The following is a 16,901-nucleotide window of genomic DNA, read 5'->3' as shown; positions in this document are numbered from 1 at the left end:
GTTGTAATATCCGAGATCACTTTCCTTCGTACGTGTATGTTAGTTTTGAGCTTTGCCTACAGCAGCACTCTCCTAAAACCACGTGACCGGGCGAAATGCTTTCGTTCCGCGCACAGCTGGTAGTCAGCCAGTACCGGCTGCCAAGCTGTTGAGAGTGGTAGATAGTATACTATGGCAGGTGCAAGCAGAGCTCGGAAACGTCTGTGAGAAGAAGAACTGTTTGATTTATTACACTGTGGTAATTCGGAGAGTGATGTGTCATCTGATAGTGAGACTAATGTTGAAATGTTAGGAGATAGCGAGTGCAGTGGTGAAAGCGACTCAAGTAAATGTGACAGTAACACTAGCGGTGATATTCAGCTCAGTGTATGGACAAACATAGGATCTGAATGGCCGAGATTTACATTTACGGCGCAGCCTGGACTAAATATACAAATTGAAGACGTAAATAATCCGCTAGAATATTTTCAATTGCTTATCACTCCTGAATTAGCGGAACTAATAAGTAGGGAAACCATCCTGTATGCTTAACAGCTTTGAGAAAGCACACCAACCTTGAAACTATATTCAAGAGTGAATCAGTGGACTGATACGAATAAAGATGAAATTATTTCTTTACTTGTGTTCTTTCTCTTGCAAGGCTACCTGACAACAAGAGCTACTATTCTCGTAGACAGATATTAGAGACCCCCAATATTTTTGGAGCTGTTCTCTGAAAGAAGATTTTATCTCCTTCTCAAATTCTTACACTTTGTTGATAACGAAGGATACGATGAAGCCACATGTGGTCGGAAGAAACTCTACAAATTGAAACCTATTCTGGACCACTTGAATAGCAGATTCCGAAGTGTGTACACACCCGAAAGCAATGTATCTGTAGACGAGTCTCTTATGTTATTGTAGGTTTCCTGTTACTTTCCTCACTGAGCCAGATTCTCTTTCCTTGCACTTGGCACTGTAATCATTTTAATAGCTTGAAAGTGAGACTGTCTTTTTAACCTGATGAAAATACCTGACCAATTAAAAGTATCTCACCGTAAGTTCCCGTTGCTTTCCTCAGCGAGCCAGACGACTTGCCCTTCGTACTATGATCATTTTTGGTAGCTTGATACATATTCTGTACTTTTTGAACCTATACTACACAAGAGTATCTCACTATTTGTTACACCGAGCTCGATAGCTGCAGTCGCTTAAGTGCGGTCAGTATCCAGTATTCGGGAGATAGTAGGTTCGAACCCCACTGTCGGCAGCCCTGAAAATGGTCTTCCGTGGTTTCCCATTTTCACACCAGGCTGTACCTTAATTAAGGCCACGGCCGCTTCCTTCCCACTCCTAGCCCTTTCCTGTCCCATCGTCGCCGTAAGACCTATCTGTATCGGTGCGACGTAAAACAACTAGCAAAAAAACTATTTGTTACTTCCCAGTACCTTATGGAAAATGTGCCACTGTGTTAGTAGCTACTCAGAAGAAATGTACCACTTGAAAGGTTTAGCTCTTATAAAGCACTGCTGAGATTTTATTTAACTTACTCGTTTCAGAAGCATACTTAATCTTGCAATTAAAAATAAAATAATTGAACTGTTTACAAAAATTAACAGACAAAGGAAATTGACCAAATTTACTGTACTTCAAGATGGTGTTTTTCCAAAACTGAGCCACACCTAGGGTGTTGTCATCAGCAAATCTTGCTCTGAGCATGAAAATGTGCAGAGAGGACGTTGATACATGATGGGATTGTACCTTTTCAAATCTTGTGCATTGAAGCCAGGGCGAGGTCATCAGTATGAAGCTTTGTGTGTTGTTATAAAGAGCAGACTTGTACCAATAATTCCATCTCATCATCACTGTTGGTGGAAAAGCTGTTGCCTTTGTTTCCTCTCCTACTCCTATGTTAATGTTCTTAAAAAAATAAAGAGAGAGAGAGATATATCTGTTTCCTTTTTCTTGTATTTAAGGAGTATTTTGGCATTCAACATGTAGGTGTTTAGGTGTTGGAGGATCTTAGATGACCATATAATGGGAATGATATTCAGTTTGTGAGCCCAACACTGTCTATGTACCATTATAGGACACAGCATGCTGCACATCTGGGTACACTTGGAGGTGTACTTACCTGAATCAGAAACAAATGCTGCTACATTACCATAAGAAATTCCATACTCTTGTATAATTCTCCTTGAACATTCTGTAGCATTTGCCTGAACCAGCATCTTGATTGCACCTATGAAGATCTTTTGCTTGGCAGTGTAGGAGAGTACCCTCAAAAATATTATGAACATGCAATGTTCCTTCCTATTTGTGGTCTCATCATGTGTATTGGAAACTTTTTGACTACTGACTTTTGTCTTCACTCTTTCCTCTGCTGTGCAACTCTTGGGGCATATGTAGTTCTACAAATGTTTGCAGTGGGGATATCCCCAGCCCCGACAACAATAAAATAATAGGTTTTTGCATTCCACAGAGGCAATAAAAAAGAAGAAGAAGAAGAAGAAAAAGAAAATTTATTTTTCTTACAGGCAAATTAAACAGAACTCACTTGGAAATATTTGTTCATCCATGCTTTAAAATTTGGGTCGTCCAGTTTCTTTAGTGAAATATTTGCTTTCATCAGGTTGTTAACTGTGTCACATATCAATTCATCCTTCAAATTTATTTATTTTTTTGCGTTAATAGTGTCAGACATAGATAACTGTCATTTATTGTCTGGAGTTTCTGTAGCCCTTTCTTTACTGATTTTATGTTTGGGGCTCTCCTGCACAAGAACCATTATTCCTAGTTAACTCTGTTCTTATATTATTTACACATCGTTAATTTATTACCTGTGTCAGTGTGTTTGTTTACAATTTGCTTTATATCAAACAAACAAACAAACAAACAAAAAAAGGTTGGCATTCATATATATTTACAAGTTGGCAGCTTCTTAAACTGCACAACAAAATATAACTTTTTCTATGACAAATTCTCCAGAAAATTTCTAAAGATCTTTCTACCATGTGCACAAGCATTAACAAGTGCTTTTCTTTTCAAAATGAATGTAAATTATTACCCTAACATTCTGTAGCAAGCATGCTGACTTTGGGTAATTATTGAGGAGCATGATTAACATGAACACCGGCATATGGAGTGGTGAACAAGTATTAATGAAAACATTCCGATATATTAACAATATTCACAAACAGAAAATAACAGAACAATAATAGAGCTTGTTTCTCAAATACATCTTTCTGAACAAATCATATGCATGAAGTTTTCAATAATATTCATAAGTAAACAGAACAATGGAACTTGATTCATAAATATTTTGAAGGAATGTCTTTTGTATGAACTAGTTTCATAAATACATTTTCTGAATAAATGTCCCATTACTGTATATTGTTCATTTGACGATACGAAATGTGGAAGCTCTACCTCCGGATTTACCACTTGAACAGTCTCCATTGGGAAATGTAGTTCTCTGAAGGAATACCTGCTTTCTAATCTCATTTCTTGATATAAAATCATCTGTGACCTCCAGATTTAATGCCTTAGCAACCTCCTTATGTATATGCAGAAAGCTCAAATTTAATCTCCGCTGTTCTGTATTTCTGTATTTTAAGGCCTGAGAAAAACCTTCCAGATGTTTAAGTTGTCACGGGAATTGTCATTACTATTTTTTAAAATTTGAACAATTCTGAGAGCAGATTCTTGAGATGAACTACTTGCTTGAAGTAAATAATAATGTCCTAAGTTCTCAATAATTTTTCCTTCATTCAGCAATGACTCATAAATTATGAAACATTCCTCTGTGAAGCAAGATGATCAGAGTCTAAATCATCATCGTGGAATTGTAAAACCTTGGCTTTGTTTGCATCACTCCCAAGTAGAAACTGCTTGCATTCAATTATGAATTTATAAGACGATGTGTCAAAGTGGGTATTAAAATTAAAAATTAAATAATTGAAGTTCAACCAATTCAATACATAAAAGAAAGAAATGTAGTAATTACATTCTTATTTAAATGGGACCGGTTTCGACCTTAGTCCAGGTCATCGTCAGCCGTAAAAACAAGTAGGCGAAATCACACAATGTTTATGAATATTGGAGAAATGGGTCAGTTTCACACTCTGTCAGGCACAAAGTCACAACACTATCAAATAATATATGAAGATTATAAATAAACTTGAAGTCGCAGACGAATAGATTTGTAGAAGCAAACCGCCAGTTCCCGGTGATCGGCGCGGCACATTCAAGGTCATGCGCTGCGGTCTCGAACGCCAAAGGAGTGGAGAATGTCTTGAAGGTCCAATATTTGTCTCGGTTGCGGGAAGTTAAGTACGTATATGAAAAATATACGACACAAATCAGTATAATTGAATGAGAACTTGTGCTCGTGCTAAGTTCTTGGAAAACAGTTGACTTGAAAAAACAATTGTAAATAGAAAAAAATGTAGTAAAAAGCGCAATATCGGAAAACAAATGAAAACTTATATGCACAGTGCGCTATTTTTTAAATTGAAAAAATTATTAGGACATGATTGAAGTAGTCGAAGTTGGCGCAAGACAAGAGTTAAATTTGAAAGAGGAGAACCGAAATGAAGGTCGATTTTTTTAAATTTTTTTTTATATATATATATATAAATAGAGAAGGTAGAATCAATTAACAGAGGAAGAGTGATAGTGAAAAAAGAGAAAAAATAAAAGAAATTGAAGTTAGATGGTATTGAGGAAGGATAAGATAGGGAAAATGAAGGAGGGGTAGTTTAGGGTGGGTTAGGAGGGTGGGTTATTGGAGGTAGAAAATGTGGGTGGGAACTTTGTAAGGCATGGAAAATAGAATAGCGAAGAATAGACACCCGTACATTTGTTCAACTGAATCAAATTGCCCTGATGAACTTCTGCAAATTCAGTGGCCGTTCATGTATCTCATCATGTTCAAAATAAATTCTTGATTATTTGTACGACATGGTTCGTGACTGTGAGACCCATGTAAGAGAAAGTTAATGGGCTTGAAGAAGCTTTGCTCGAATACCTCCACTCTCACTTACAAAACTTATATTTTCCTGTAACTCGCAGTTCTGCACCTCTTTTGACTGTAGATGAATGATATGTTAATAGCACTGATGACTTCTACGGAAACTCCAAGGAGTCCAGGTAGCTGTCGTAGGTATCGGTCAACTCGGGTCACCCATCAACTCATCGCTCTATCAGCTTTTCAAGGGAAGTTGGGGCACACTCTTCCCAAACCCATTAGCGAGAGCTCACCCCATTGGTGTAGCTCAACCCATCCCGCAGTAGATCTGAGGGAACCAAACTTAGTACTTCCTTTTTAAAATAATTTTACACTGTAGTTCTTCACTTGGGGCTCTGAAGACTATTGAAGTGAGCTTTTTAAAGAGGCAACATCTAGGAGGTGAATTCCTGGTTGGGGAATGGCTCTCTACCCACATAAGATCATTTGGTGGTGGTGGGGTCAGAGTCAGCACCACTGTACTGAAGATCAATACAAATTTATTTCGTATCATTCTGCTGATGCTTGGAACGTGAATAGAGGTAGATCGAATTTCATTCCTTTAAAATTTCAAGATGGTATTGCCATAAGACACTCCAAGCTGTAGAACACAAAACATGACAAAATTATTTATAAAATGCATATTTTTTTTGCAGGAAATTGTTATGAAAAGTGTTAAAAACTCATAATTTTGCAAAAAATCTTATTCACAAAATTTTGTTGAACCTAAAAGTTTAGAATTACCAGTGTTATGAAACTTACTGCCTTTATTTATTTATTTTTTTTTTTTATCGCACAGAAATACATTAATGAAATTTCAGGTTTCGTACCAATAGGTATCTCAATGGGTGAGGGTTTCAGCTGAGCATTTTCATTTAAGTGAATTTGGAAATCCAGAAATGAACACCAAAGTAATAGGAAGTGGCTTCATGTTCAGGAAAAAACTTCTGGTGACTGGATGAGAACAACAATGATATGAACTTAATAGTGGTGTTAGGAAAGATTGAAAATAGTATTAGGAATTATTTTTTTATTACCGTGACAATTGAATGGTGCACTATAATTAAAATGTCAGGGCAAATACTGACAGAGAGAAAGTTGGATTAAGTTTATGATTTTAAACTTCAAAGAGGTATCACTCTTTCAAATAATGAAGTGATAGTGAATATAAAAACAGAGGTACGTACAGCTATATGGTGTTTAGGCATGGAGAAAAAATCATCCTTTGTATGAGCAAAAAGGCATCTTGCTCAACGTTCTCGAGAGCATCCACAACAATTTAGATCAGTTTATGAACCCCACTCGCAATTTAAATGAAGTCAGCGAGAAAAAGAACATTCTACTTGAAACATTCATTCCATATATTTGTCAGAATTTCCATAACACAAACAAACCCCACTTCCACCTCCCCGACTCACCACCACTCCCCCCTCCTCACACCAGCCCTGCACCACCCCTTCCCCCTCCGCTCCTTCCATCCTAGCATACACAGCCGAACCAACAATAGACTCGATCACGCGAACGAGATCGTCACTTTGAGAAGGCCACGCCATTCGAGCTTTAGAAGTCGGCGAGAAAACTAACATTCTACTTGAAACATTCATTCCATATATTTGTCAGAATTTCCATAACACAAACAAACCCCACCTCCATCTCTCCAACTCACCACCCCTCCCTTCCTCAAACCAGCCCTGCACCTCCCCTTCCCCCTCCGCTCCTTCCATCCTAGCAAACACAGCCGAACCAACAATAGACTCGATCACGCGAACGAGACCGTTACTTTGAAAAGGCCAGGCCATTAGAGAGGACAACCACCTACTGAACACCGTAAGTTTAAGCTTTCTTCACAACCATTCCACACTTTTTACTTATCAATCCATGTTTCTCACACAACCTCATTTTTTTCCATTACAGATTAGAACTTCATTGATGGTTTCCACTAGATTACTTACAATTTACTATGCATCTGTCTTCTACCTAACACAGCTTCTCAATTTTTATATCGCGGCCCTTCCAACCCTTTATAATAAGGCAAGACACCAGCCAACCTTCTGAAACAATAATGAAGAAAGGGACTGCTAGATTGAGAAGAGATTGAGAATGCTGCTATTTCTAAAGCCTTAAATTTCATTGGTGTTTTTTCCTTGTCACAGGCTTTTCGCCTGCAGGTTATATCAGGCTTGGTTTCTCAAAAATGTTTGCTCCCGCTCTCCTCCTGACCAATTTGATGTGATGAGTTTCTACTAGGATGATTTTGACAGTAATTTCATTTTTACTAAACCAATAATTCGTAAACTATGAGTTCCACAACCTCACCATGTGCTACTATTATTCATTTCCATCTGCATCATTTGTTTTCTCATTCCCTTGTTTCTTAGGTTAACGCAGTTTTTAGTTTCAATTATTATTTTAAATTAACACCTGTTTCACTGAATTTTGTCGCAATAAGTTGTTTTTTGCTCTGCATATTGATGTAAATATTGTATATTTATGCTAATTTTGTTTCCATCTAGGCTCTCTTTCGTTTGTTTTTTCATTTGCTCTTTCATTATGTTTTTTAGCATTTTTTCAACTTATATTATGTAAATTATTCCAACCCCCTAATTTTTCACTGAAGATGGCTCAAGCGAGCCGAAACATGTTTGAATTTGTTTGCTCCGTCTAATGACGGAATATATGATGTATTGAATAGGAGGATACTCTCATTTTCGCCTTTGTAAAGAACAGTTTGTATTTGATTGAGGGATGTAGTTAGATGAGATGGTTTTAAAACCTTCAGATGTATGTCTACCCCTTAGTCTTGTTTTTTGATGAGGTGAGGTGAGATGAAATTATATTGCATGGTTTTACAGCTGGATGCCCTTCCTGACTGCAATCTTAGTTTTTCAGATATTTAAATTTAAATAGCAAGATGAACTGCAGACTTTCAGAAGATTACAAAATGTATTTACAATTAGCATCCAGGGATTAAAGTAAAGAACCTAATGAACGGTAGGTGGGCAAGGTAAAAACTCAACGAAGCGAGTGGTTATCGGGAAATAGTGGGTTCGAACCCCACTGTCGGCAGCCCTGGAGATAGTTTTCTGTAGCTTCCCATTTTCAGACTAAGCAAAAGCTGGGGCTGTATCTTAATTAGGACCATGGCCTCTTCTTTCCCAGTCCTTAATCCTGTTCTGCCATAAGACCTGTCTGTGTTGGTTCGGTGTAAAAAGTAAAAACTTCCTCCACCTGGCAGCTTGAGATTGCACTAATAGGTACTTAAAGGTTTTTGTAGAGATGTGTAAGATATGCGCTAACTGTCCTGAATTATGCCTTGTAGAAAATAGGCAACCAGATATAATTATTTTCCGAGCTACCAACAGAGTTGAAACTCACTGCCACTTGAATGAAAACTTACTGCAACACACCCTCCCACATAGTCCACTTGCTTGGTAAAGTAATAAGTACAAATGATACCTTCATACACAGTTAACATACATACATGGTGTTTAATATATTTGAAGACTCATTTGAGGCAGTATGAGAAACAATCATAACTGATGACTAACAAAATGTATTTATGCAAAACTTGATACACAAATGCAGTAATATTTGGAGTACAGGTTTCATTCATTGTTAACTACCGTTAGACACAATGACAGCTTTAATGTGAACTAGAAATGTTTACGTGCAGAAATCACATTATCCTTATCGATGTTGAAGCATTACTCCGGTAGAGTTTTATACACACATCCAAAACTGAAAATTTAAGAATAAAAATTTATAGACATTAATCAATAGATCCTCAACACATAATGATAAAATTGAAAATGAATATTTAAAAAAATATGAAGCTTCAGCAGCTACTGTATATTTTTGTGACAACACACACTTATAGTTGACCCAACATAGATGTAGTAATTTCATAATGCACAAATGAAATAATATTCTTTGAAAACAATTGTGTATCAAATAGAGCAACAATTGAATGTCACCATTCACTACCTGATGGTAAAGTACAAGCTTTGAAACAAATTGTGAAATATAATTTAATAAAAAAATTGAGATTAGTAAGAGTACTAATTATTTCATTACAAAATTTAATTTGTCTCAAGTACAATGCTACTACCATGAGTAAAAAATGTACTCCATGGGGCATGCCCATATGGTGGAAGACAAAATACGTCAATGTGCATTTCATTTGAACAACTCAGATACAGGTATGGTCACAATAGTATCTACTCTTTAAGTATCATACATGGTTTTTTGAGTGGCGTGTGCTGCTACACACCTGTGCAGCATAGTCAGACCAAGTTTGTAAGCAAGCTAGCGGCTTCATATGTATGCCTTGTTCATACAGCATGTTTTCTTCTAACAGATCAATAAAGGCTCCAGCATTTGGCATGATAACAGGTAGGATGATTATATCTGTGTGCCTCTTTGTAATTATCAAACTACTGCATAATTGTGAATGACAGATTCGTACATTACCATTATTGGATCATCAATCCACAATCAGTATATTGATTTTCCTTTTTTGTAACTCAGACGCAGGCTTGGTTCATAAACTAGATTCCCATCAGATTTTAATTGTCAGGCTGGGGTAATGCCTATAAGCTAGTGATGGGCAACACTCTCGCTCGAGACTCTCGAGAATGGCGTTGCAGATCTCGAGACTCTCGCACGAATCTCGAGACCAATCCTCCTGTAGTGCAAGCTGTGCGACGTACCAGTAACTATGACTGTAACCTTGATAGTATATCATTGGTAGTTATTGCACGAAATAACGTTCTCATATAAAAACGTGTGAGCCAATAAACTTTTCATGACTTATATGGGGTGGACATTTTAGCTGAATATTCTTGCAAAATTTGTGAACAACTGTAGATAGGATGTGCACATACTCTGGATACTAGAGGCGTGCATTAATTCGAACTTGAGATGGGGAAGATGTACTTTGATACATAAGCAACCCCCATTACACATGAGTGGAACGTGTAATCTAAAATGCCCGACTTTGATCCAATTCTTTCAGCAGAGGTGATGGGCAACGCTCTCGAGACCGATTCTCGTGTGCTGCGAACTGTGCGACGTCCCAGTTACTACAAGTGTAAGCTTGATAGTTATCATCAGCATTTCTCATATCGAAATGTGTGTGATGATAAATTTTGTCACAAGCCTAGGAAAGCACTGCATTTTGAACTATGAGCTCCTTAATAGCATTAACGACCGGGCGAGTTGGCCGTGCGTGTAGAGGCGCGCGGCTGTGAGCTTGCATCCGGGAGATAGTAGGTTCGAATCCCACTATCGGCAGCCCTGAAAATGGTTTTCCGTGGTTTCCCATTTTCACACCAGGCAAATGCTGGGGCTGTACCTTAATTAAGGCCACGGCCGCTTCCTTCCAACTCCTAGGCCTTTCCTATCCCATCATCGCCATAAGACCTATCTGTGTCGGTGCGACGTAAAGCCCCTAGCAAAAAAAAAAAAAAAAATAGCATTAACGAAAGTGAAGACAGAATGCCAGTATCTATAACTGTTCACGAGTTATTTCAGTTGGACTTGTTAGCTGAATAACCCATATAATTTGTTAATAACTGTTAATAGGATGTAAACCTACCTGGATGCTTCGCAATCGTTGTAGACAGGGTAGCTTCCTGTGATGCAGGCCGGGCTGGAGGTGTTCCTGTGACTATTCCTCTCATTTATATTGTGTGTTTTTAAGTGTCCCATCGTCCCAGAAATATTTCTGCTGACGTATTTTACCTTTTTTTTTTTTTTTTTTTGAATAAACAACACAATGGGCTGTGCTATGTGGCATGTCTTCAAAATAACCGACATCCACGACTTACGTTGCATTTCAGACATCGTCTGCAAGTTGTCGCGTACAACTAGACACAATTACACATTGCATTGTCATATACCGAAGCACCTAATTATTATTATTAACAAATACATCGCAAATGGGAAATATCCCGGTGGCAATGGTCACTTACAGTAGTGTAATAATAACCAGCATACTGATGTGGGCAAGTTTTCCTCCGTAAACAGGTCCATAAGGGATTGGAATAAATTACCTGCTGCAGTCGTTGATAGATTCTCTTCGGGTATCAAATCGTTTAAGAACATGATTAGTGCTAGTGTAATGTGAAAAGTAAAAGCTGTAAACGACGTACAATGAATTGGTGATTTTCTGCTGGATTTAGAGTGATAAACTAGTAGTATTTCTTCTAATACAATATTTTCTCTCCATGGAATTGCTTGTTGTACTCTTGTTGTTGTAGTTGTTGGGTAGTTATGTTTTAACTTATATCACTTGTAGTCTCAAGCTAGTAGTAAGTTCAACCTATAGTATTGTAAGCCATAATGTTAAGTAATGGGAATACGTAAATTGTGTGTGAATTTGTGTATAATGATGCTGGATTTCGAAAGTTAAACTTCTTGTCATATTTTCCTTTGTTGTTGTTGTCGTCGTTATAGTTGTAGGGTAATGATGGTTTAACTTCACTTTATTATCACTTGTATTGTCACCATAAGACCTATCTGTGTCGGTGCGACGTAAAGCAATTAGCAAAAAAAAATTTTAAAAAAAATTATCACTTGTAATGTTAAGCTAGTAGAAAGCTCAACCTATAGTATTGTAAGCGGTAGTGTTAAGCACTGGAAATACTGAATTTGTGTATGATACTGGATTTAGAATGTTAAATTAGTAGTACTTCTTGTAATATTTCCTTTCCATGGAATTGCATGTTGTACTCTTATTGTTGTTGTTGCTGTTGTTGGGTAATTATGCTAACTTTACATATGACCCGAATACTCTATGACATTGTAAGGAATTATTTCCTTCGTCACCAAAATATCGGTAAATACAAGCAGTGGTCATAATATGATATTTTGAATGTGGGGTCTGATAACGATGTACACCTACCTGTCGAATAATGCACGCCTCTAGTATCCAGGTAGGTGTACCTCCAGTAGCCGTCAGTTTCTGTACTTGGCCTATTCATTCGTGTACTTGCAATACCAGGCATACAATGCCAGAATGCGTAACCTTTATAATTATGTTATACTGCGTCAAAATAGACCTTGGTAAAAATGAACGCTCTAGTCGCTTGTTGACACGTATTTATGAAATGGAGAAGGTCCGTGGTTGGCTATTTGCATACTCGGCACAAACAACAATCAGTTCCGACTACCTGTAGGCCTTGCAAGTGATAAAAATCATTGTTATCCGTATTGAAGATACTTAATGTAGGATGCTAAAAGGTTTATTTTGTCACCTATTCGATACATATAAATTTTACATTTAGGAATTTATTGTTAATTCCACTTGAGACATGTTTCGCCCTTCATTGAGGGCATCATCAGTCAAATGACCTCCTCAAGGCAAAAATCAGGTACCTGATTAGTATTTAACTTGCACATATTAATGCACATTACAATGGGAAATTAAGTACGAGAAACACTTGTACAATGGTGAAGGTTAAACAATATAAGTTTATAGAATAAGAAATCGGCACCAATGCTTAAAGTTACTGGGTAATTATAGCAGAGTTCGGCAGTGGTGCTCTGAAGAATAATTGACGCACTCATAGGAAATTATAAAGTTTATAAAATTATTTACAGTATAACAGTCATGGGGGAAAGGGTATAGTGCTCGGCGTCAATGTTTGTAACCAAAAATTACTGTCAATGGTTGGTAACCATACAGTAAATTTACATTATCCAATTGAACAGTTGAGAATTTACAGTTTATATACATATTTACAAGAGAGCAGCTTGGTGAGCAAGGATATAGAAAAGTCTAGTAGCATGTGCGTCCCGTTGTTTTAATCATTGGAAGATGATTGTAGCATTGACATATCAGAAATATGCAGAGTGGTTTAATCTTAGTTTATAATCACAGGGGGCAGGGAAAATATTCCATAGCCAAATGAGGTTCTATAGGCATCAAACCGAAAGTTGTCTGGTTGAAGCACCGGGTTCGGTACGGTGAACTGGTCAGCGTGGACGGAGACTCAATGGGTGTCTTTGAGTATACGGTGCATTTGAATGGCAACAATGATGGCAGTTGTTTGTAGGTAATTGTATTATCGGGAATATGTTGCGGGTTGAATCCTTCACTTTTTCTTAGTCCAGTCTCACTGGCATCTCACACCGATGTTTTCACACATCATTCCAAGCTACAAGAAGTTAACTAAGAAAAAGCGAAGGATTCAACCCGAACATATTCCCGATAATACAATTACCTACAAACAACTGCCATCATTGTTGCCATTCAAATGCACCGTATATTCAAAGACACCCATTGAGTCTCCGTCCACGCTGACCAGTTCACCGTACCGAACCCGGTGCTTCAACCAGACAACTTTCGGTTTGATGCCTATAGAACCTCATTTGGCTATGGAATATTTTCCCTGCCCCCTGTGATTATAAACTAAGATTAAACCACTCTGCATATTTCTGATATGTCAATGCTGCCATCTTCTTCCAACGATTAAAACAACGGGACGCACATGGTACTAGACTTTTTTATATCCTTGCTCACCAAGCTGCTCTCTTGTAAATATGTATATAAACTGTAAATTCTCAACTGTTCAATTGGATAATGTAAATTTACTGTATAGTTACCAACCATTGACAGTAATTTTTGGTTACAAACATTGACGCCGAGCACTATACCCTTTCCCCCATGACTGTTATACTGTAAATAATTTTATAAACTTTATAATTTCCTATGAGTGCGTCAATTATTCTTCAGAGCACCACTGCTGAACTCTGCTATAATTACCCAGTAACTTTAAGCATTGGTGCCGATTTCTTATTCTATAAACTTATATTGTTTAATCATCTCCATTGTACAAGTGTTTCTCGTACTTAATTTCCCATTGTACTGTGCATTAATATGTGCAAGTTAAATACTAATCAGGTACCTGATTTTTGCCTTGAGGAGGTCATTTGACTGATGATGCCCTCAATGAAGGGCGAAACATGTCTCAAGTGGAATTAACAATAAATTCCTAAATGTAAAATTTATATGTATTGAATAGGTGACAAAATAAACCTTTTAGCATCCTACATTACCTGTAGGCCTACGACATGTTGCTCGCCAAACAATGCGGGGACAACGCTCTCGAGATCTCTCGAAATTTCTCACGAGAAATATTGCCTGCGCTAGTCTCGAGAAATCTCGTCGAGACCTCGTCTCAGACTGCCCATCACTACTGTAAGCCCACTTTCTATGGTTTTTGCATTGCTATGCAGTGCACTAGACCTGGAGACATAGGAAATTCAGGAAGGTATCAAATAGATTGTTACGACTAGGCAGATATTCAGAAACCAGCTGTTGATGATCTAGATAAGTTGAAAGGAAAGAGTGTGAGGAATTGTTTCAAGGAATATGTTGCACAAGAACTAAATGAAAAGGCTGAACAAAACACAATAGATGAAAAGTGCACTGTTATGAAGAATGAGATCAGTAGGCCTGCTGAAGAAAGATAAGATCAAGTAAGAATCTGTGGATAACTGAGGAGATATTAGAACTTATTGATGAATGACGAAAGTAAGAATGCAAAAAATGAGGAGGGCAGGAAAGAATACAGGAGATTAAAGAATGAAATAGACAGGAAGAGTAGGATAGCTAAGGAAAAACGGCAAAAAGAGAAGTGCAAGGATTTTTAAGGTTGTATGGTTGTGGAAAAGGTAGGTGCTGCATACAGGAAAATTCAGGAAACTTTTGGAGAAAGGAAATTAGGTGTGTGAATATTAAGAGCTCAGATGGAAAAACCACTTCTAGTGAAAGAAAAGATGGCAGTAACATATTAAACAATTGTATCAAGGGAAAGAAGTAGATGATAAGGTTTTGGAACGATAAAAACTGTTGATGCTGTTGAAATGGAAGACCCAATTCTGAGGTCGGAATTCGACGGAGCCTTGCAAGACCTAAATAGGAACAAGTCACGTGGAATCGATGACATTCCCTGAGAATTACTGACTGCCTTAGGAGAAACCAACATGTGGTTATTTCATTTAGTGTGTAAGGAGAAGTGCTATCCAGTTTTAGACAGTGTTGTTATGCCTATTCCCAGAGGACTTAAGAAGAAACGTAGGAACATGTGAAGCAATCCTGACTTTACGTCTAATCTTAAAGGATCAAATTACAAATAATATACGTGGCATGCGTAGATCTAGAAAAGGCATTCGATAATGTTGATTGGACCAAGCTATTTGAGATTCTGAAGAAGTTGATCGGGATCAGATACCGTGAAAGAAGAATTATCTACAATCTGTACAAAAATTAATCTGCAGTGATAAGAATGGCAGGCTATGAAAAAGTAGCAGCAATCAAGAAAGGAGTGAGGCAAGGCTGCAGTTTATTCCCTTTCCTTTTTAGTGTTTAAATAGAACAGGCAATGAAGGAAATCAAGAAAGAATTCAGAAAAGGTATCACAATCCAAGGAGTGGAAAAAAAACTGAGATTTCCTGATATTGTTATTTTAACTTAGTCTGCAGAAAATCTGGAGAAATTGCTGAATGGTATGGGCACAGTCTTGGAGAAGGAGAACAAGATGAAAAAAAAAATCCAAAACAAATGTGACAGAGTGTAGTCGAATGAAGTCTGGCGATGCAGGAAATATTAGATTAGGAAATGAAGTTTTAAAGGAAGTAGTTGAATATTTTTACTTGGATAATAGAATAACTTATGATGGCAGAAATAACAAGGACATAAAATGCAGACTGGCACAAGCAAGGAAGGCCTTTCTTAAGAAAAGAAATTGATATAGGAATTAGGAGGACATTTTTGAAGACTTTTGTATGGATTATTTAGCAATACGTATTTACAGATGAGAAATAAGTAATTTGTGCTTCACAATTTAATATCTAGTTCTTCAATGCAGCGTACAGCATCTGGAGTTACCAGCAGGAAGTCAGCTTCATCACCGTGATAGGCTCGAATCTTGCATTTCCTGACAGTATGATGAATAGTCTGGTGTGGAGCTCCGCAGTAGCTTTTTCCACTAATGGAAAGCGGCTCTGCACCAGCCATGTCCTGTTCTGATTCTGTTCAGGACAGTCCAGGTCTTGCATGGTAGGTGGGATTCGCTTGGAAGTCTGGGACCTGAGAAGAAGATATGCAGGTGCACATCTGTTGCTGCTTCCCATCGACCTTTCCACTCATCAAAAGATTTAAAATCCTAGCATCCATGTCAGCAGCATCACGCAGAGTTGGATGGCGTGATTTTAGTCTATTAAGATTTGTATAGGGACAATAACTAGCTCGGAAAGAAAGATAAGATTTTGAATTGTGGTATTACAAAAGAATGCTGAAGGTAGGATGGGTAGATTGACTCACAAATTAAGAGATACTAAATCAAACTGATAACAGAACAATTTGGTAAAATTAGCCCAGAAGAAGAGACAATAATAGGGCACATAAACACCCAGATCTTGTTCGGTTAGTTTTTGGAAAAAGTGTAGGCGGTAAAAACAACAGGGGTAGACCAAGGTATGAATTTGACAAATAGATTAGAGTAGATGTAGGATGTAGTAGTTAGATAGAAAAGGTTAGCACAGGCTAGGGTGGCATGGAGAGCTTCGTCAAACTCGTCTATGGACTGTTGACCCAAACAACAACAACAACAACAACAACAACAACAACTTGCAGTTCACAAGACAAAGACCACTGGTCTACATGCACAAGGGCCATCTTTACCAAGACAATTGTAGGCAGTATGCCTGTTGTCCTTTGATAGGCATTGCAGTTGTGTTGCATTTTACTGCCTTGTCTGACAGGTGATAAATAAAGTATAATGGTTAACCCTTGCTGTAGTAGTGCATTAGTGGCCTTGAAAATGCTTTTATTAAATATTATTTTTGACAATTGAAACCATTCATACTTAGGAAATGACACTTTAGGGCAGGGATGGCGAACCTTTTC

General features: G+C 37.6%; 1 protein-coding gene across 2 annotated transcripts in view; it reads left to right on the top strand.

Moving 5' to 3' along the window:
• Positions 1–16,901, top strand: part of shi (dynamin-1 shibire) — a 726,486-nt gene that overhangs the window by 464,317 nt on the left and 245,268 nt on the right. The window lies entirely within an intron of this gene.

This window comes from Anabrus simplex, chromosome 1, assembly GCF_040414725.1.
Source record: "Anabrus simplex isolate iqAnaSimp1 chromosome 1, ASM4041472v1, whole genome shotgun sequence".
NCBI lineage: Eukaryota > Metazoa > Arthropoda > Insecta > Orthoptera > Tettigoniidae > Anabrus > Anabrus simplex.
The sequence above is the reverse complement of the archived record's forward strand: the minus strand, read 5'-3'. Positions and strand labels throughout refer to the sequence as shown.